We start from the raw sequence: 20,797 nt of genomic DNA on the forward strand, positions 1-20,797 counted from the left end.
ACCTGGTACACAGTAGTCATTCAGTAATTACAGGCTGAATGAGTGAATGAATGCATGGAAAACTATACACAAGGTGACTGCTAGATCCTTCTTGCAAGGATTTCACAGTAGCACCAAAGATGTGGCCTTCCACACATTGACTAAAAGGCTTATTATAGCTGTACTTGCATGTGTGCAGCTCTGTTATGAGCATACTGTTTTGTATTTTCTTATCAGTGACATTGGCAATGGCAAGAAAGGTGGCTTTACAATTACCCTGAGGACTCTAAGTCTAAATGGCCCATTTGTACTATCATGCTGGAGTACAACTTGGGGATCTCTGGATTTTAAGCCTCACTTTCCTCTGGGAAGACTGAGTTATATACTGTATAGCCCTACAAGGCAACCCTTATTTTACAGTTCAAGGTAGGCTGGCTTTAAATTACAACAGAAAAAAAAGTTGATGACACATAAAAATAAAATTAGCATGATTAGTAACACTGAAACAAGTAATATAACTCTAAGTTTCTCTCTCTCTGTTGTATCTTGCACTATTTCCTAAATATGGTAACTAGGCAACTCCATGTTATAAAAGTAAATGTTAGGCTTTTGCACCTGGCGTATGCAATTATTCCCCCAAAAGCCATCACTCTTCCTCAAAATGTATATACCTAAACTTTTTTGGAATTCTAAACTTCCCTCCAACATCCTAAATTTTTATAAGCTCTTGATCAAGTTGTCTTCTGGTCTTTCCCACTGCCTTTAGGAAATTCAGTGTTGAGCTAGCCAAAAGACATAAATGCTCCTCAGATTTTGAATTCTTTACAGGGTTTGAGCAATTCAGTTGAGAAGACTATTTTGGTGTCGTATAAATTATTTCTATCAAAATTGTTTCTATACCTACTCAGCCTATTTCGATAAAATAATTTTACCCTGGTGTTTTTAATTTTTAAAATTCTTTTCATTTGCAGCATTCTACAGGATTGTGATTGTCAGATAATAACAGCTAACACCTATGTAGTCAGTATGGGCCAACATCTTAAAAGGTGTTCATAAAAGGTGTTATGAGTTCGAAGGGAAAAATCACACCCTGATGGGCCTTAGGGAAGATTTCATGCAGGAGGTGACATTGGTTAGGATATATATTCCCTGTGTGACTTTTACCTTTAAGCAGAACCATCACTATTTTTCTATTAACTGACAAACAGGTTCCAGTGAGAAACCTGAGCTTGCAGTGAGTACCCAGTAATGAGGTTAAGGATGTAAGATACTGCCTTGAGCAGCCTCTGGGAGGAACCCAGTTTAATGCAGGCTTAGGCTAGAGCCCTGACTCACATCCTGCTCTGCCATTTCCTCTTGGGGCAGATCCGTGGACCTATCTTACCCTCGGTTTCATATCTGTAAAATGGGGACAGTAACAGTTTCAAGTTCACGGGGTGGTTGAGACAATAGTGATTTCAGTGAAACCCAAGGGCTGTGAATGCGTCATAATACTTTCTAAGGAAAAGGCTACTGATAAGGAAATGCCTCCTGCCCTTCCGTCACAAATAACGGTGACTTTTCTTGGTGTATTTGTTGCTCAGTTCGTTTTATGGCCGAGCACTAGGTAAACTGGAAACAATCATTACAGGAAACTAGTTCACACAGGGCAGTGTTGGAGAAGTTGAGTGCACTGGAGAACCCGAGCTCTCATCCCTCCTCTGTGTCCACGTCACTTAGCTGGGCGACATGCGGCGAGTCACGCTGCTGTTCTGTTCTGGCTGCATTTCCTCGCCTGAACCCTGAGGGCATTGGACTCGATGGTCCCCATGGTACGATGGTAGTCCACAGTGCTTCTTGCAGGTCCTGCTTGTTCTTTCCTTCTGTGCACAAGGAGAATTGAACTCTCTGCTCCCTTGTGATTGCCTGGGACCACAGATTAGTTCTGGCCAATGGGCTGTGAGTGGGAGTGACTATTTTGCTCGGGCTGACACGTTCAGTCACCAGACCTCTGAGGTTCTCCTTCCCTCTTGCATGACACAGCGATGGCTGCTCTGCAGCCTGGCCCTGAAGGAAAGATCATGTAGAGCAGAGTCCCCAGGGCCCCATGATGGAAGTGACTGTGAGTGACAGATAAGCTACCATTTTTAAACCACCCATAAAGTGGGGCTGGTTCTTACTGCAGCATAACCCATCCATCCCTAACGGTTACAGGGACCTTCTAGCACAGGGCAGCAGGGAAGGCTTTAGTAGGAACTAGTGTTTGAACTCATCATGGTCCTGATTATATGCTCTGGGTTTGCATCCTGGCTCCACACGCTGCTAGCAGCGTGATCCTGTGCTAGTTGCTTTGCCTCTCTGACTTGCCTTTTTTTTGTATGTGAAATGGGGATAATACTATTGACTATCTTATTGAGCTGGTGTAAGGATTAAAGAGATTTTTGCATATAATGCATTGTAGAAAATACCTGGCAAAGAGTAGGATAATTCTTGTTATTCTATTTTTAACATTCTGTGAGTCAGTGATTTCATCATCTTTCTGTATTTCTTGTTGTGGCTATTGAGGCAAACTGAATTTATAAGAAATATGCCAATGAACAGTAGCTTAGAAAGAAAGTAAAGGGACCTATACCTTAGCCCTTTTAAGACCAGAAGCTTCTAATGGGAATTGGAGGTTTGAGACCATTAGTGTGAGATCATTACATCTTAGCCAGCCGATCTCCAAAAACAGGAGTTGAAGCCATTAAACAAATCTGAAGTAATCCTTTCTAAGTAGCCATCCTCCAACTCGTGATATTTTCCTACAAATACCTCTTTGGGAAAAGAGATTATGTATGTTTCACCTTGGATCTTGCAAATTTATGTCACATTTTGTGCCTTTAAAGCTTTCCAACAAACATTAAATTGATCATACAGTAAAGGCAATAGCTTATTTGGAACATCTACAAGAAAACTCCCATAGAATGAGCATAATGGGAAAAATCATGAAGCAGTAATTATAATTCTCAAGGCTAATAATTTTAATAATAATTTATACTTAAACAGCTCTATACATAAGGAGATTTCAAAGGTTTATAAATATTAAGTTCTGTATGCTCTACAGTTCCTAGAACAATGCCTTGAACGTAACAGTCCTGAAACATTCAGCCATCATCAGTATTATTCATCTTATTTTACAAATGGATAAACTAAGGCAAAGAAAATATGCCTGGAGTCAGGTAACCCTTGGCTCAAGTACCTGTGCCCCTAATCAACTCAATTCAAATTCCACAATGGAATAATTTATGTTGCAGTCTACCAAGGAGTTCAGTTGTGTTGCGACAACTGCTGTAACTGGTTCATGTGATATGACCATGGGACTTTATTTAGAGTCATGGTCTCTGTATGAAAACGATTACCATTGAGATGATAGGTGTTTGCAGCACGTGGCCTGTCCTCGGCTGAAGTGCAAGGGGAGTTTCATGTTGGATCCTTGGCATGACATATCCAAAAGGCTTGCCCTAGCCAGAAGGTCACTGCCAAGCATGCCCGCGTCCTCAAGAGGTGAGCCAGAGCCCATCAAAAGCCGCGGTCCCTGCTCTCAGTTTGTGTAAGCCTTTCTTTTTTTCTTCTGTTCCACTGTGCTCATTCACACATGATATCCCAAAACAGTTAAGTAAAATGAGGGATATTATATCTGTCACACATGAGAAAACCGCAGTTGGGGATTCGCCTATTGCATTCATTGCTGTTTGGACTCTGGAGTCCCTTGGGCATTGCCACAAATCTACATGGTAGCCTCCAGTTTCATATTCTGTGTGGGACTCTCTAGTGAGGCCAACGTGTGTGTAAAAGGTTCATGATTATTGTTGTTAATTTTTTTCACTTTTATAGCTCAAATGAATCGGGCTTAACTCATGGTAACAGTAAGGGCTGCACTGGCCAAGTACATTACAGTAATCTATTGTTGAAATAGCTCGCTCCCGGCAACATGGTGAGTGTCAGAGATCCTGCCCTCTGAATTAATGCCAAAGCATGGGCAACGTCGCCGGCATGTAGCGGAGGCCCAGAAGCCACTGTTTCCCTATGCAGCTTTTTGAGAGATCCACCCTTCCTAATTTTTCCATATTCAGTTTAAGATAGACCTTTGATTCCTGTGGGCTTGCATAATGATGAAGATGAAGCCGGTAGGCATTTGTTCCTCTAAACATGTATTGTCCCTGGATGCAGCTGTGACACAAGTTGTGCTGGGCATGTTGTCTACCCTCACTGGCCATCGTGCATGCCGATGGCTCTTTGATTTATGGTCTCAGGGCCCTGTTCAGAGAGGAGCTGGGAGCTGTTTGTACATTCCCGTACGACTCCAAGTGCAAAGCTTTTGTTCAGAGAATTGCTGGGCCCTGGGATGTCCAGGGCAGGGCTTGTTTGGCAGCTTTTGTAGTTGCCCGGACCCTCCACACCTATGATCTGTGAGGCCTGGTACATAGTAAGCACTCAACTAATGTTAGCTGTTATTATCATCATTATTAGTTTCATCATCATCTTCATGTTGTTGTTACTATTCTCCTTCCATTCACTATGGAAACGGTAAACAGGGATCCTGCTTTGATGCATTTAATGTGTGTATGTGTTGCCTTGAATCACCCATTGTTAAACTCTCCACAGGTTCTTTTCACTTGAATGATCAATAATCAAACAAATTATGTATTCATGATACCCATTTGCACTTTTATTTACGAATCCATAGTGTCAGGGACTATCAGTTGCTGAGACAGTTTCCCTACTTTGCACAGAGTAAATGTTCAATACATATTGTTGAATGAATTAATAAGTAAATGAAACCTTTCATCCTGTCGACTCAATAAATTAAACTGTTTTAATTGACCATGCTTAAGAAATTACTAAGTGCCCACTATGATCACTAGAGCGAAAAAGTTTTCGGTATGGCTCCTGTCTTTAAGAAGTTTACAGCAGTTAAGGAGCTCAGTCCCATGCTTACAAGTAACTATGGATTGTAGACTTATTCAGCCAAAACAGGACTACATACTTATTCAATTATTATATCTAGTGGTGTTGTTAGCTATTGTTGGCCACATACTATGTCCCAGTTTTTAAAGAATTCTACGTTTATTATCTTGTTTAATTCTCACTACAAATGTCTACTGTTATCATCCCTATTTTACAAATGAAGAAATGGATACTTAGGAAATTTTATATAAATTATCTAAGGTCATATAGCCTGTAAGTGGTGGAGCGGTAGGATATAATATGCTTAACCTCTATACATTAAATTTGAAAAGGCCACTGTGTTCTTTTTCTTTTTTTTACAAAATGTATTTTTGATATTCTATTTATTTATATATTCCTTGTTTCCATTCTCTATATATAAGGAATATATGAATATTATCGTTATTCAGTTGCATGTGTTCTTAGTTTAGCCTCAAATCATTTGTGGAATCACACAGGGTCAAATAGATACATCATAGATAATGAAATGCTAAATTGTGTGGTGCTGACAATAAGTAAAATAACAGTTTTGAAAAAGGAGTGTCTGAGCAGCTTACACATGAGCCTCTCTAGAAGGATAAGTCAGAATGTATAGAGGATGGGGAGAGGGGTAGAGGAGCATAAATGAAGAACACAGAAGCAGGATGAATGTGCTCTGGGGGCTTCTGTAGGAGAGATGAGAGACTCACTGCCCAGAAATATTGGACTCTGTGGCACAGAAGGTGGAGCTGTTTGGAGAAGCTAGAGAGGGACCACGGGCCTCACCTTAAGGGTCTGAACCATGGTGGAGGCAGGATTCAAAACCAGGTCCATCTGAGCATTAAAGCCAGGACCATTCCATGGGAGGCTGTGGCCTTTCCTAACTAGATCCTCACATTCTAGATTTTCAGAATAAAAAAAACAAACACTAAAAAAGCTGTTGATGATCAGCAAGAAGTTTTGTTTAACCTCTTAACAAATATTCACATAATGAAGTAGTAGTCATTAATTTAGTTATCAAGTAAATATTATTAGCATTAAATTACTGTTGTTTGTCTGGCAACTGTAATGCCTTTAGGGATGACATGGGGGGGGAGGCCGAAGACTTTCTTCATCCTCCTTGAGGGCACTGATAAAAGAAAAGTTAGGCTGAAAGTTTCACGTCTGTGATATACTTGTTAATTGAAGTTCTCACTTATTGGTTCTCTTTTTCTAAATCTATCTGTGAGTTGAAATAATCCTGATGCCCTTAAAGTTGCTATCTGGCTTGTAATTGACCCTCAAAACCAGGACTTTAGTTAGTAGGTTTGGGCTGCCCCCTGGGTATGTGTGTGTACCCACTCAGTAGGCGAATTGCCTGAAATGGAATTTAAGGAAGAAAAGACTAATGGATTTTGAAGCTCAGATTCTTCTGCATTTGGACTCAACACATACATCGTATCAAATACATCTTTCGTTTTTTTATATGTATATACAGAAGGTGTCATTATAAGAGTGTGTAAATTGACAAAAGAGTTAACTTTCTCTCTTCGGGGGAAAGTGGATGGAAAACACTCTAGCTTTCATTTGAATTGAGATCCTACTTAAAGATTAAACTACCGCACACCGGAGGAGAAAATCATGGGATTCAGTTTTTACTCGAGGTATTGCAGAACTCACTTTATACATGAAGTTCTAGCTGCTTGGCTCGGAGCAACTGAAATTCAGAAAAGAACAACATGAAAATATCTGTGTTTCCAATAGTAGGTGCTTTGTACTCGGCTGAGCAAGGTACCTAGAAAGGTAAATGAAATTTTCACACACAGCCCCTCCCCCCGGCTTTTTCAACCTTTTCTAGGTGGAGCCCCGCTGTCCTTTGTATGCAGTGGCCGTGACTTAGTTAATACAAGTAGTGTGGAGCATGTGCGGTGCGGCTGAGGCCTCAGAATCAATAAGGAGCCTTTAGATTTAAAACTAATGATTTTCTGTGTTCAGCGAAAGTCAAAATCTCTCAAAGTTGCCATTGTTGGCTCCCGATTTTTCCCCAGAGAATAAGAGGTGTGATAAATCATCATGTTCACAATGCAAATTAAATGCACGTCAAAGAGACTTGAACTAGACTAGAGATGGATTATGTGAGTCTTAAACATCTTAATTATTTTAGTCTTGATTTGAGCAAACACCCCCAACTAGCACTGTGGTTAACAGTGATTGTCACAGCAGTGGACAAACTGTTTGATCAGGCTGTCCTGCCCCCCAGAAGTGCGAGTGTGACCTATCCGGGAATGATATCTGTCATTGTTTCCTCCCAGAAGTGTTTTCAGCAGTGCGGGATGACGTCAAATGCTTTTGAATGTATCTACAAACTGCCGTTGAATGTACATAAAATTTTACCAGACTCTCTGATTTAAAACCCTAGAGAAGGCCACCAGGCTCGTATGGAAATTAGCTAAGCATAATTTATTCATGAAAGGCAGAAAAGCCGAATTAATAAATACATGAGGGCTTCCCTGGTGGCGCAGTGGTTGAGAATCTGCCTGCTAATGCAGGAGACACGGGTTCGAGCCCTGGTCTGGGAAGATCCCACGTGCCACGGAGCGGCTGGGCCCGTGAGCCACGGCTGCTGAGCCTGCGCGTCTGGAGCCTGTGCCCCGCAACGGGAGAGGCTGCGATAGTGAGAGGCCCGCGCACCGCGATGAAGAGCGGTCCCCGCACCGCGATGAAGAGTGGCCCCCGCTTGCCGCAACTGGAGAAAGCCCTCGCACGAACCGAAGACCCAGAACAGCCAAAAATAAATAAATAAATAAATAAATAAATAAATAAAATAAATAAATAAATAAATAAATAAATAAAATAAATAAATAAATAAATAAATAAATAAAATAAATACATACATACATACATACATACATGAGTATGTAAACTTATAACTGCATAAAGATCTGTAGAAAATATGAAAGCTGAGCACCATGTGTTAACAGAAACCCTTAAAGTGTGGTCACTTGGTCCTTTCTTACAAACAGTCTGTCTCCTGTTTTGAAAGCCAAAGTCGAAATAAGTAATAAGCAAATAAGTACATTTATTTTTTGGAGGGTTTGTTGTTTTCTCCTGAAAATATGGACCTGTCTGTGGATGCTACTCTGTGCACATCAATCTAAGAGAATTATTTTTTTAAATATTAATGAAGGCATTAATTCCAGAGATTCAGAAAACTGCTCAGGAGGTTTAATTCATACTCTCTCTTGTCTGGACCCAATTCTGAGAGCACTTTCACAAAGTATTGTCTCTCACGAGACAAGGTCATGACTTATTACAAGAGTGGGCATCATTTTATTTTCCCGCATCCTTACCCTCCCTATGAAATCATAATCTGAAATCATAATCACCATCAGCCCTATCAAGCATTGATTCAGCAGTGCAGTTGTTATACAGCAGGAATTAGAGCAAGATAGACACTGTCGCACTTTAAAAATTTGTTAAAGGGAATCTTACCTTGTATTGAATACATTCTGGTGAAACTTTTGAAGTTGAATTCTGAGCCTCCTGGCCACAATTAAGACCCAGTTGGATTCTGGAAGCCTGAATCTGCAGAGTTGTTGCCTTTGATTTGATAAGCAAGCAGTGAAACCATTATTTCCTATAGTTCTTGTAATTTGGTCAGAACATGCCAAGAGAAGCGTGGTATTTCCCACCGTATTCATTACTGATGATTTCCTTGTACTAATTAAAAACATTTTCTGAAAGTCTATTTTGGAAAGCATCAATCCATTTCAAACTTCACTCCTAGTCAAGGGATGAGGACAGAATAATCAAATGTATAAATCTTTTTAAAATTTGTCTTAATTGAGAATTATAATAAATACAGGATAAATAAAGGTGAATCATCAGATGCTTTTCTATCCACAGCCATGATCAATGGAGAGGAAGTTTAAAAAACAAAAGCATATAACTCTATATGCTAACCATAGAGTACTTTATAAATATTAACTCATTAAATTCTTGTGGCAACTCCATGAAGTAGGTACAATTATATCCATTTTACACATGAAGAAAGTGAGGCACAAAAGGGTATGTAACTCACTCAGGGTCTCACAACTAGTAGGGAAACACTGGAAGTCAGCCCTGATCTTGTAGATAGTAATTCAAAGCAAATACCAAGTCCACATGGCTTTCCTTGTGTTAATGGGATCTAGTTTTTCTAGAATAAGCTTTTTTTTTTTTTTTTTTTTTTTTAAAGGTTCTTTTTCATAGTGCAGGTCCTTGCAGTGACCTGGGCTGATAATTTTTGAGAGAGGCTGTTGACTACAATGTTTTCATTCTTGCTCTTAAGCACTCTCCTGTTGTTAATTTAACTGTTGTCTAGTAGGCAGGCTTTAGACTTCTTAACTGACCGATGGAAATGTATATGTGAAAGTAGGAAGATATGTGTTCTGATTATTGTAGCATAAAAAAATCACCCCAAAACTTAGTGGTTGAGAGGACCTATTGTATAGCACAGGGAACTATATTCAATATCTTGTAATAACCTATAATGGAAAAGAATCGGAAAAAGACTATATATATATATATGTATGTATATCTGAATCACTTTGCTGTACACGTAAAACTAACATAACATTGTAAAAATCAACTATACTTCAATTAAAATTTTTTTTTAATTAAAAAAATTTAAAATAAAAACTTAGGGGTTGAAACAATGACACCATTTATTTTCCTCATGAATCTGCAATTTAGGCAGCATTTGGCAGGGATAGATTTTCCCTGCTTTACCTGGCATCAGTTGGGCTGGTCAAAGGCTTGAGGCTGGAATCCTTTGCAGATACTCCCACATGGATGACGCTGCCTATCAGCTGAGATTTCACGTAGAACTTTGGCTGGAACACCTGCCTGTGATCTTTCCACGTGACTGCCTAGCTTTCTTACAGCATGGTATCTAAGTTCCAAGGGTCAGGGTCCCAAAAGAAAGAGAGCCAGTGGAATAACCAATCTCAGAAGTCATGTAGTATCACTTCCACCATATTCTTTAGGTTGTGGCTTGCACAGAGTTCTGCCCATGTTCAGGGAGAGGGAGCGTAGATCGCATCTCTTGACGGAGGAGTGTTGACATCACTTTGTAAGAAGGGCATGTGAAATCGATAGATTCATGTAAGCGTCTTTGGAAGACACAGTCTTCCATAACTTGTTTTACTAAGCATTTAGGACTGTCAATGTGAAAGAAATGTTTCGCTGGAACAAATCCCATTACTATAAGGATAGGGACCTATTGAACCATAGGCTTAACAGAAATAACTGTTCAAAGAATCAAGTTTTGCCACGAAACCAACTCCCATTAGATAGAGAAACCCAAGGAAGGAAGGAAAAAGACTTCCAAAGTTAATTCTAGCCTTGTGCCTACTTCATAGTAAAAATCTTTAGAGGTGAGAATTCCCCAAACATATGTAAGATGGTTCATTTAGGCTGATCACATCTTTAGCAGTTGCCAAAGGATCTTATACCAGATGTTAACATTCTAGTTTCTATCAAAGAGCTATGTTGGACTTTTTTATTTTTCATTATTTAGTATAAGAACAATGGAAATGAACTTTTACAAAGTTCATTCCCTGCAGATTCAAAGTAAAGTTAACCAGACCCACTTTAAGAAAGATGGCATTATTTTAGAGAAATTCTATTTACTGAGCATCCAGTCTGAGTACACGTTGGACTCCAACCTTGAGAAACTTAAAAGCTAATTCAGGATTTGTGGGGCACATGAGAATATTGGTCTCTTTACGTAAGGGATACTAATAATCTACCACATGACTTTGAGCAGTTTCTCTAGTTATGTGATAAGTTTGCACTTAGCCAATTATACACTGTCCTCCGGTCTTTTTCACAACAAATCATTGTGCATATTAGATAGTTGTTCAGGGTTGATAGCAAACTTACATTTGCATAGTGCTTTAGGAATTCCAAAATGCTTTCACATCTGTTATCACACTGGATGCTCACAGCAAATCTGTAAGATGAACGTTGTCATCTCCTTTTTTCACACGGGGACTTGAGAGGCAAGTCACCCTAGCTGGAGGCGCTGGGGCTGTAATCCCACAACCGTACTTCTTGTCTGCCTCTCCTTTTGCCAACCTTCTGATTTTAAGTGTTATACCAAGCTGTCTGACCAATGCATAGGTAGAAAGCAAGGCCTCCCTTGTTTTAGGCCACAGCAAACAGAAAGCATGTGGCGGGGCTCACGATGAGGAGGTAACAGATGGGTCAGTGTGGTCCAGAGGAATAGGCATTGGAATGGGGCTTAGGAGTCCGATTCCTCCTTCTTGTCTGGGCTCTGCTGCTCTTTGTCACCCCCTGATGTGTGACATGAAGGAGATGGGCTTGATACATTGTTAGATGACTTTCAAGTCTAAATGTCTATGTGTCATGTTAGATAAATGAAAATAAGAGAGTAGTTGATATCAACATCCTTAAAAAAGCATACATAGGTAGGAATAAAGTTGTCAAATGATTTTTTTTCCTATTAGAGTTTAAAGAGGGCATCACCAATAGGAAGTTTGAGTGGCATTGTAAGACAGAAACATGGGAGGAGGAAATTCAAAGAGTATTTTATTTTGCATTCAACAGATATTTATTGAGCACCTACTATGGTCCAGTCTTGGTCCTTACAGAAGGGCACAGAAAATTCTCTGTCCTCATGGAGCTTATATTCTAGTGGGAGGAGAGAGCACACAAGTAAAATATAGTATGTCAAATAATTAAAAGTTCTATGGAGGAAAAGGCAGGAGAAAGCGCTGGGGCTAGAGTTGATTGCGGTGATAAATTGTTGATGACGGTAGGTCTCACTGTGAAAGTGACATTTGAGCAAAAATCTGAGGAAGGGAGGGAGCCAGTCATGCGAACATCTGGGAGAAGAGCTGTCCAGATGATGAGTGTGGCTGCGAGGTGTGAGCTGGAGGAAGGAGAAGGGATCAGGTCAGAGAGGGAAGAGGGCTTTGCAGGATGTTAGGGGTCTTAGAGGCTTGTGCATGGAGTTTTGTTTTTATTCTGAGAGAGTGGGGGAACCCTCATGGGCTTTAAGTGGCATGATTTGACTGAGGTTTTAAAAGAATATGCCTAGTGTGATATATTTGTCAATAAATATCTCAATAAAGGCATTATTTTTAAAAAGAAATATCTCTAGCTGTTGTTTTTTTAACAGAATAGGGTGAAAGTAGGAAGACAAGGAAGCTATTATAATTTTCTAGGCTAGAGATGGTGGTTACCTGGGCCAAGTGGTAGCCGTGGAGGTGGTGAGATTCTGTATAAGTGGAAGTCAGGCCCGTAGGATTTACTGGCTCATGGGGGCAAGGTTAATTATGAGAGTTTTGTCCTGAGCAACTGACAGATGGAGTTGTCTTTTACTCAAAGAAACCTGTGATAAAGCAGGTTTGGCTGTGTGTGTGTATCTGGGGTGGAATGTGGGGTGGATTACAAGGCAAAAAAAAAAAAAAAAAAGATGGAGACATTTATTATTAATATGACTATATTATTTTACTTTCCAAGAGGATTTTCAAAAGCTTATAGTAAAATGTACAGATAGAATAGAGATGGAAACCATTTAAAAAGAGTAAAAGGCTTAAACTCAATCAGAGTGGTGGACCTAAACGTAAGTTCCTTCAGAGAACAATAAGTGTGTTTGCTTGACCTTTGCAGAGTATTTGTGGTCAAAAATAAAAATATGGGAACAAGGCAGAAGTAAAGAGTATTACAACATACTCAAAGGGATTTTGCAGAGACCTAAAGGTTTCAGACAGGTTTTCAGGTATTTGAGGAAGGTCATTTTTTTCCCTATGAGGGGTGAAAAACACAGGAATGGTACAGCTGAATACTGGGAAGGCCGGTAGGATTCTTAGAAGACCCAGGTGTGAGAAGGGCTGTCCACATTGGTAAGGGAGACTTGGAGGTTGGTTGATTGAAACTGGGAGATTGGAAAAGAAATGATGGCTTTCTATCAGCATCATGGAACTGGAACATGTGTCAGAATCACCTAGTAGGCATGTGAAACACTCAGATGCAAGGCTTCACCTAGACCTTCTGAAGCCTAATCTCTATGAGAAGCCCCAGTAGTATCAGTGTTTTAAAAGCCCTTCAGATGATTCTGATGCAACTCCTGGTTAAGAAATGTTGGAAGAAAGAAATTGATGAATTTAATTAGCTTTTATATTGTGGGAATCACCTAATTGGAATGTTTTCTGGAGAGAGAGAGAGATACTAATTAAAAAATAATTTCGGTGACACTCATTTATTTATTCTTTTAATGAATATTTATTGAATGCTTATTAAGTGTTATGCATATAAGTGCTGAATGCACAAAGATGAAGGAAATACAGGTCCTGCCTTCAAGTAGCTAGTAGTCTATTGAAAGAAACAAACACATAACTGATAGTTTTATAGGGCAATGTGTCCATGCACTGAGTGTTATGGGAACAGTGGTGGAAATTGAAGTATTAAGGGAGGCTTACTGGAAGGGGTGTCCCCTGAGCTGAAAACTAGTCTAGAACAAGAGGTGTCAGATCTAGCCTGCCTGTTTTTGTAAATAAAGTTTTATTGGAACCATAGCCATGTTTACTCATTTATCTATTGTCTATGGCTGCATTAGCATTACAACTGCAGAGTTAAGTAGTGTGATCATATGACCCACAAAGCCTGGTTCATTATAAAAGATCTGTTAACCCCTGTTCTAGAACAAAGGGGAGAAGAGAAGCCATTCTATTGTAGAAAGTGGAGATAATGTGACATATGGTACTATTCAAGGAACTGAGAAGTGAAAGTTTAAGGCAGAGAAAGGAAATGGTATGAAGCTGGAGGGATCGGCAGGGACTAGACCATTGAAGACTGTGTGCCCCATCCTAGGGAACGTGGACCTTCTCCAGTGCAGTGGGAATCAATGAAGGACTTTAAACAGTAACGCTAGAGTCACATGAATTTAGATAGATTATTCTGTTTGCTTCATAAAATATAGATTTGAGTGGGGAAAGACTATAGGAAAGAAAATTGTTAGGAGGTTTTTTTAAAAAAATATGTATACCAACTCCTTTATTTTTCTTTTATTTTTTTAATTTATTTTTTTAATTTATTTTATTTTTGGCTGCATTGAATCTTTGTTGCTTCACGCAGGCTTTCTCTAGTTGTGGCGAGCAGGGGCTACTCTTCGTTGCGGTGCATGGGCTTCTCATTGCGGTGGCTTCTCTTTGTTGCAGAGCACGGGCTCTAGGCACGCAGGCTCAGTAGTTGTGGCTCATAGGCTCTAGAGCCCAGGCTCAGTAGTTGTGGCACACGGGCTTAGCTGCTCCGCGGCATGTGGGATCTTCCCGGACCAGGGCTCGAACCTGTGTCCCCTGCATTGGCAGGCAGATTCTTAACCACTGTGCCACCAGGGAAGCCCCTGTTAGGAGGTTTGAAGGAGTAATTTGTGCAAATATTAATGAAGCATTAAAATTTGACCATAAATTTATAAATTTATAAAATGGAGTATAATTGTGATAATGAGATGTAGCTAAATTATACTGAAAAGGAAACTACAATATGTTCAATAAAAATAATCAAGGAAACTGCATACACAATCAGAAAACATGTGTCTTAATGTATGCCTAAAAAAAAAATGGAAAGAATACACAGAAAACTTAATTTTTTTCCTGGGGGAATCAAATTATAGGAGACAATCACCTTAAATTTTACACATCTGTACTCTTTTTTATTTAACAATGAAAATGTATTACTTTTGAATCAGAAAAGAATTAACTTTTTAGAGTGATGAGTAAGGCGAGGGAGGATGAAGGCTCATACCATGACTCAGGGCAAGAAAGGAAGGGTGAAGAGAAGGCATAAATTTGAGAATGATTTAGGAAGTTAAACTAGCAAAACTTTATAATGTGGGAGGTGAAGAATAGAAAGGAAAATATATTATGTCCAGGTTTCTGGTTTGGGTGACTATGGTGAACTGTCGTATCAATGATTTAATAAAATGAGATAACCTTTATTAATCATTTACTATGTGCAGGGCCTCGTACTTAACATATTTTTAGTAAATTTAAACTATCAGCAAGTGAAGGAGGAATTTTCATTGTTTCCATTTTATTGATGAGGAAACTGAATCTTAGAGAGATATAGCAGTTTACCCGAGGTAATGTAACCTGTGAGCTGAGAGCTGGGAATTGAACATCGCTCTGATTGATTCCAAAGCTGGTATGTGTTTCCACCCCCAACTTCAAATGAATTTTTTTAAGAGCAGTATAGATGGAAAGATAAAACCAGTTCAGGACATAATTGAGTCATCAACATAAAAGTTTTGATCTAACATGATACGCTCTCAAGAAATAAAATGAAGAGAAGCTCTCAGATTTAATTTTGGAGAATGTTCAGAGTTAGTGGATCTTAACAATCACTAAAGTTTTAAGAATAATGATATTGAATATATAAAAAGACTTTCCGCCTTACTTGCGTTTGGATACTTGATGTACTTATTGATGCAGCAACTAATAAATATTAAAAAGAATTAGAAGAAAACAAATTTGGTGCATTTTTGGCATCAAAAATCATAGGCCTGATTTTGTCAATTTAACTCAGTGACTGCTGAGGGCTCACTATGTGCAAAGCATACAGATGCTACATTTTTACCTATTTTAACTTTTTATGTGTCTAAAGTTTCAGTTCAATCTAGGAAGAACTGAGACCTAAAACATGCTTAATTTTTTTTTTTGCCACACCGTGCGGCATGTGGGATCTAGTTCCCCAGCTAGGAATCAAACCCGTACCCCCTGCAGTGGAAGCGTGGAGTCTTAACCACTGGACCACCAGGGAAGTCCCAAGATGCTTAATTTTCTAAACAGATCTTTGAGCTGATATTAGTTTAGGAAATATCCAGAGTCATTTGGTTCCTCTGTTTTTCATCAGACGATTACTGTATGTTTTGCTGAGGGTTCTTTGTTTGAAGAAGTATTCCCAGTTCTGGTTAGGAGTGTCTGGGGTGAAGGTAAACCTAACCGCCAGAGGAAATGCAGTTGGCCTTTGGGAAGGGGAGAGAAAATGACGTGCCTCCCTCAGAGAGGGAAGCAATTTCTCACTTCACACAGTGACTGGACCAGAGTGAAATATGCCAGCTGCCTAGCTGGCTTCTCTGCCCTCCAAAAGAAGCACCATAGCCATCCTCGCTTTGAGGTGGGAAAAGAGCTTTATTGCCCATTTGATGAGCAACTAAATGGTACACTAGTAGCCATGGATATACTTTCCCCCATGAAAGCTAAGAACTGTCTTGAAGAGTTCTAAAAGGTGCAGAAGAATGTACTGTTAAAATTGACCTGAAAACGCAGTAATGGTTTTCCTTAGTGTCAGGTCCCATGTACACTTTACTTCCTTTTTGATGTTATTGATTTGTATCTAAAAATAGATACAGGCTTTCAGAAAGAGAAATCAGGTTCTTGAGATTGACCATTCAACATAAAGTTTGTACATTGCATAAAAATGTGTTTCTGACACAGTAAAATACATTCCGTTTATGCTCATTGTAATTCACTTTACAGTGACTTGCTTAATAGCGTAACATATATCATTTATACTGCTCTCCTTCATGCTTTTATACTGTAATATCCTTTCCTCAATGACTACTTGTCAATTTCACTGATCTAGATTTGATTTCATAAATTAACTAGGCCAATTAAGTAGAGAGTTATCATTAGAATAAGAAGTGGAAGCAAATAAATATTAATCTTCCATCTCTGAATGTCGGTATTGCAACACAACTTTGATCATACTTCAACAGTACTTAATGGAAAAAATACACCCCTCCATTGTCAATTTAGTGTTACCCAATTTAAACATTTAGAGTATTTCATTCATTTTCTCATTCCAAATCCATCTTTCTTTTGGGCTGTTATATTTCTATTTTGTCATTGTAAAATGTGGGGAATTCTTCCTGGTCCCTTTGCCTGTGGGGTATTATTTCAGAGACATGGGGGCCTCCTCATATGTGCATACAGTATTATGTTTGCTTGCTACACATTTTTGTATTGCTTTAGTCATTTTGTCCTCCTCCGCAGACTTTTGGAAACCGCTCAGAGACAACGACGCTTAACAGAGAATAACATTTTCAAATGCAGCCTATTTTAAAGTGTGTTTCTTTTTAAAAACTTAGAGTCGGATTTCTTCTTTCTCTCTCACTTAAAGGATTGTTTTTACCTTATTAGCATGAATCTTGTTTTGTCTTCCTTGGAAATGGAAGAGTTTGTCAATACCCTTTTCATAAAAAATTTCATATACACATATGCAATTGTAAAATCACCCTTTAGCCTTTTGTTTTCACCCTGCATTTATTAATGCTGGCTTATTTTTTCTAGATCCTATTCACAACCTAGTGGGAGTGGTTGTGAATAGGATCTAATGAGTGGGAGAGGTTGCTCCTCTTGGAACCTTTTCAATTTCTCCCTCCTTAATTATAGAAATATTAGATTGCTGTGGTAAAGGCACATCTTTCCAGAATGTCCCTGAAAACATCCCAAGAAGATATAATACAAGGATCCATGGGAAAAAATCAACTTGGGATTCCTATGCTTCAACATTAACTCTGCTCTCACCGTCCATTCATAAACCCGAGTAGGGGTGACTTAGTTGTGTCACACACACACACACACACACACACACACACGCAATACTTACGGTCACATAAATAGCTTATGGAACATTTTGGGATCCATGAGGAAGGATAAATACTGGATTTACATTTCCCCGCTTGTTCTGATTAAACATTTTGCATCTAGAAGCTGGCAAATCAGAGCTTCTTACTCTCTCCAAGTTCACTTACCCCTTGCAGCCCTTCAAGCCTCAGTAGTTTTACCATAGTAATAATTTTTCCCTAAGAATTTTAAACAAGATTTTGCCATTGGACATCCTTTGAAATAGTTAGCTTTGCTTCACTATTTTTTGTAACTTGCCAAAAATCACAAATAAAAGGGTCTGTGTCCTCTAATGCTTCTTCTCTGGTCATTATCTTGGAAAATATGCAGAGTCCGATCCAAGTCGGGTGCTCCCCAAACCTTGCTGTTACTTTGAGAATAGTTTTAATGAGGCTTGCAGCTGAGCCAAGCTCTCCTGTTGGGTTATTATTTGGGCAAGTGGAAGCCCTAGTGATTGATCTGTGTGGGGGAACTGGCAACGCTCGCATGCCCTCTGGGTAGAGGCAGAGCCTCCAGCAGGAAAAATTAGGGAAAGAGAAAAAAAAGGAGAGGAAATGTTTATCACCCATCTCCTAGCATTTTATGGCGGTGTTATGGTGAACTGGGAGATGGATGTGTATATTCATGGATTTTGAACCACTTTAAGCACTAATAACATTAAATCAACCTTAATACTTCATGCCAAATGTGCTCTAAAAGAAGGAATAATGGGAATTTTTGTTGACTTTAGTAAAGCATCAAAAGTTACACTGGAAACACATAAAATGCTACAATGCAGAGGTCACAATTATGCTAATATAAAATATTAAGTCACTGAAATGACAGGATTTACAGCCAACGCTCCTCGGTCCCCAGAAACCTTGGAGATGAGCTCCTGGTAAACACAGCAGCCTGTACTCCCAAGGAGTCTGATTACAAATTTAAATATGTATATGATTAGAACTCCGCCAGTCTCCCCACCCCTTGAGACAGATGAAGTACAATTTGATTTATATCATACCTGAAATCTATTGTGTTGAGTTCACTCTGTTTTGCAGAACTGCTACCAGGTCTGATGAATTTTGTGTGTTTAGCAAGTTGCTTATGGGGAAAACAGGGACTCCTATTAATGATCTTGGATAGCCCTGTGATCTCATGAACTAAGACTTAAATAGTGATACAGAATTGTCAAATGTTTGAAAATGGGATACTGGCAAATGGAAAATACAGTTCTTGTGTTCCCATCTTGTTTTGATATCCTGGTTTTTGTGCTGAGGTCCAGGATTGAAAATTCTTTACCCTGAGCCTTAATCTCATGACCTTCAATTTACCTTGAACTCTTTGGCCCCCATCACATTAAAGTCTCTCCTTTCAGGGAGTTCTTCAGATGCAGTGACTTCATCAGTGGTCCTAGGTATCAGGGAAGGTAGAGCCATCACAGCTATGCAGCTTTCCTAATTATTGTCAGTTCTGGCCAAAGAATACTGGCTTCTATTTGACATAACTAATATCATTATGTCAATATAAGGCAAAGGAAAGTTAACATGCAATTAAAGTGTACTGTTACCGTAAACTGATGCTCTTTAATATTTCTTTGTGCTGAAGTCCTAGTTTCGGCTAATTTTGTTATGCCAACTAAGGTCAGCAAATGCATGTTCATCCACGTCTCTACAAATGACCCAACTTCATTCCTTTTAATGGCTGAGTAATATTCCATTGTGTATATGTACCACATCTTCTTTATCCATTCATCTGTTGATGGACATTTAGGTTGCTTCCATGTCCTGGCTAAATCAGAAAGAGAAAAACAAATATTGTGTATTAATGCATATATGTGGAATCTAGAAAAATGGTACAGATGAGCCTATTTGCAAAGCAGAAATAGAGACACAGACATAGAGAACAAACGTATGGATACCAAGGCGGGGAAAGTGGGGTGGGATGAATTAGGAGACTGGGATTGACATGTATACACTACTGTGTATGGAATAGATATCTAGTGAGAGCCTGCTATATAGCACGGGAAACTACTCAGTGCTCTGTGGTGACCTAGATGGGAGGGAAATCCAGAAGGGAGGGGGTATATGTATACATATGGCTGATTCACTTCGCTGTACAGCAGAAACTAGAAAAACATTGCGAAGCAACTATACCCCATATATTAAAAAAAAAAAACACGCTTTGATACTGAAAAAAAAAATGCATGTTCATAAGGGGTATGCCTTTCTTTTTCAGTGTTAAATGCATGCATGTTGCCTGAGCTTATGTTTAAAGCTCGCTCTGGCAAGGGTAATAAATATATGTTTACCACATATCTATTTATCTATCTATTATTATTATTATTAAATATGTCATGTAGCATGTATTTATGCATTATTAATATAGCATCAGTACTGTCATTACTAATTAGCCTCTACCAGCAGAACATAGACTAGCATTGCCCCCAAACTGGGAGACTACCAACTGGGATCAAAGGCACGCTCCCCTAGGTGCTCGTTCAGGCCACCTCTTTCCCCATCCGTCACTGTGTCACATCATTAATGCTAATGTTATCGAGGACAATAAAATAAAACAAGTTGCTCCCAGAGGAATTCCTATTTGTGTACTGTTAAGAAGGGCTCTAAAGCCATGCTTTTAAAGTGCAGCTCACAATCCCTAGAGGTTGCAGCAAAGTTCTTATAGGAGTTGGCAGCGTCAAAAGAACACTGAAACTCAACGGGCACTTTTCCTCGGTCAATCCCTCCATCTTAGCAAGAGCCAATCAATATTTCTTGATCTCCAATTTTGTGCAAAACCCTGCTTGTGCTTAACCCTTCTGGCAATCCCCTTCTTTGCCAGTTCCCTCTTTCTGGGGCAAAAAGAATGTGTTCTTGCTTTTAACAGGACGGAACTTTGGAACACATTTATTTTCTTCGATTCATAAATAATTGCTGGGGTTTGAAGGTTTCTATCACATATATGTATCTGTAGTATGGGAAGGACATTTCCAACATTATCAAAATTATATTTGTTTCTAAGTAAATGGAATTGTTTTCCCCTTTTTCTCTGGAGGCTTGAGTTGGCTCTCTTCCCAAATGAAACCTTTTGGATAATAAATTCCTTTTGAAAAGAAGCATGAAACCCTTTTGATGTTATAAATAGTACATGTAGTAGAAGGGAGAAGATGATAGGTAATTGCAACACAAAGCCTGAGAGAAGTCCATGGGATAAAGCAGATCTTA

General features: G+C 39.1%; 1 protein-coding gene across 3 annotated transcripts in view; it reads left to right on the plus strand.

Annotated features, from left to right (window-relative positions):
* The window catches only part of NPAS3 (neuronal PAS domain protein 3), an 865,587-nt gene that overhangs the window by 513,011 nt on the left and 331,779 nt on the right, over positions 1 to 20,797 (plus strand). The gene's annotated exons all lie outside the window — the stretch shown is intronic.

Source organism: Balaenoptera acutorostrata, chromosome 3, assembly GCF_949987535.1.
Source record: "Balaenoptera acutorostrata chromosome 3, mBalAcu1.1, whole genome shotgun sequence".
Lineage (NCBI taxonomy): Eukaryota > Metazoa > Chordata > Mammalia > Artiodactyla > Balaenopteridae > Balaenoptera > Balaenoptera acutorostrata.